Source organism: Brassica oleracea, chromosome C3 (genome assembly GCF_000695525.1).
Source record: "Brassica oleracea var. oleracea cultivar TO1000 chromosome C3, BOL, whole genome shotgun sequence".
NCBI lineage: Eukaryota > Viridiplantae > Streptophyta > Magnoliopsida > Brassicales > Brassicaceae > Brassica > Brassica oleracea.
Genome location: NC_027750.1, coordinates 58,684,304 through 58,686,940, shown reverse-complemented (window position 1 = coordinate 58,686,940; position 2,637 = coordinate 58,684,304).

Genomic DNA, 2,637 nt, shown 5'->3' with positions numbered 1-2,637 from the left:
TGTCTTTCACACGCAAGGGTGTCATTGCCATACTTGATGCACTTCCCAAGTCCTCTAGACTTCAAGACGGCTGAAGTGTTTATAGCCCAATCAAGATAATTATCTCCAGAGAGATCAAGGGCTTTGTAATCTGAGGGTATGAAACTCGACATCTGAAATCATTATTCAAAACAGGTCTTAATCAAGTAATCTTTTTGAAATTTTTCATGCTTCATATCAATGCCACACACGGACCAAAAGAATTTTTTTTTCTAAATGATGCATTTTCTTAAAACCATACGGTTTAAGGTGTGGATCAATGTATTTTTCAGATTTAAGGTCCTCTTATTTCAAACACAAGGTTTCAAGGCCTTTAGGGATTCTATCTTAGATGATCAGGAAAATGTTCCATATTTTCTTCATCCCATTGGATCGGATCATGATTTGCTCACAGAATCTAGAATTCAAAAATGACAAGAGATTATGAGGATCATTAACATATCCAAACTCGTCTCTTAGGTCCCACATAAAAACAATATGCAATCAAGCAAACCAATTCAATCATGAAATCAGGTTAGGGTTTTCGAAAAATATACCATATATTTATTATTATTTTTTTTGAAAAATAATCAAATCAGAAATTATTGTGACTTTAAAAAAAAATCAGAAAGATTTGATTTATTCAAGCAATTTATTATATATTTTTCGATTTAAAAATAAATATATTTTTACAGATATATCCCTAACAGATATATCTCTGATATTTCGATTTTAAATATTAAAAAAATATTTTTTTCAATCCTAATCAAGTTCTAGTCGTTATCAATCATCAGGAAAACAAATTTCTTAGACAAGAACATGAGGTAAAACCTCGGATTAATTTATGAAACCATGATCAGATTTTCAAAAAAAAATTATGTAACATGCATTCCTTAACAGTTCTAGTTGATTCAGATCAGATAATAACATTAAACAGGACAATAATGTTAAGTTTAAGCAAGTAACAGTTGGTTTCTTTCAACATATAGCAGTCAGATTTTTTAAAAAAATTGTTTAACATTCAATCTTAAACAGTTCTAATGTGAAACTATCATCAGGAAAAGTTTTAAACAATTTTAAAATCAGTTTCAGATTAAGAACAGGTTCAAAACAAGTTCAGGTTCGAGATTTTAAAGAGTTTATGGTTTTTGGTTTTATTTTATTTGCAGAGACATGTTGCTAAATATAGCAATATGGCTGCAGATGGGGGTATTTAATACTTTATGGGTTTTAGATGAGTTTTCGATGATACCTGAAAACTTTTGATGGGTTGATCGGTCTATCAGTTAGAGATCTTCCTGGTTAGCTGATGGATTGCTTGGAATTATTGTTTTTGTTGCTGCTTGTTGGAATAGGAGACTGGTATATGGTTGAGAGAGATTTTGGTTTCTGGAACAAATTTTCCGCCTGTATTGTAGCTGAGCGTGGGGGCGCGTCCGAACTCTGATTGATGCGGGGTTAGCGGCGTTGGCTTCGTCTCGTCAAGAGCTTTAATTTGGTATCTGGCTCGTCGTCTGGATCCACCGGAGTTGAGGGATAGAGCTGTTTGAAGTTTGTCGGGAATTAGGGTTTTTACTGCTCGGATTTATTTCTGGTTTTTAGGGTTAGGGTTTATGAGAGCAACGTCGTGCTGATAATGTGTTGTAAATGAAGTGTTGGGGAAATACTTCTGTTATCATTACTGTCGACCAGAAGGTTCATATATATACAAAGTATTAGACCGTCATAAGGTCATGTTTATCCTAACAAGATAAGGATAAGGATATATAAACACTATGTTACAGATATATATGGAATATATACTAGATAAACACATAGTCTCTGGTTGTCTTTATCATGTCCCGGATTGAGCCTGCCGTACGAACTGATCCATGGTCGATCATCATTTGGTTTATAACAATATTTATAACAATAAGTAGTTTATTAGATACGATAAGAGTAATACACATGCAGAAAGCGTTCCTATTTCTCCTGGCCAATTAGTTTATATTGATTGACATTATTAAAGTCCATACATATCAGCAAGTAAAATAAAAGATTTTGCATGTTACGTCAAAGCATTATCAATTTATTCACACTAGCGATAAACCAAAACTTTAATAGTAAAATAATGGTTGCCATAAGTTTTGACCAGTCGTATAAATCTGGGAGGTTTTTGTATAAATTCGGTTGATCCGTCGATATACACACTTTATATTTACTTCTTGGTGATTTGATTAGATCCACACTATGAATTACTATTTTGTATGTCGACATGGTATGTGAAACCAGGACAACATATGATATAATATAATGATATTGTCATATTGATGATCTCACTTTATTTTGGTTCACCATTGATGATCTCACAAGAATACAAATAAAACCGATTTCTTTGAATTTTTCTTTTAACGTGTGAGATAAGCATACGTGTGGAAAAAAAAAAGAAGAAGCATACAGAGCACCTATGAATCCATCATGGATATAGTCCATGTTCATATATAAATTAGACCCTTAATATATATGGAGTTGTCCTCAGTTGTCACACACAATATATCGACATTAATATATGTTCTTCGATATTTAGAGTTATGTGGTTTAACCTCTTTTAAAAATCCGAATCCATTTTTCAATATTTAT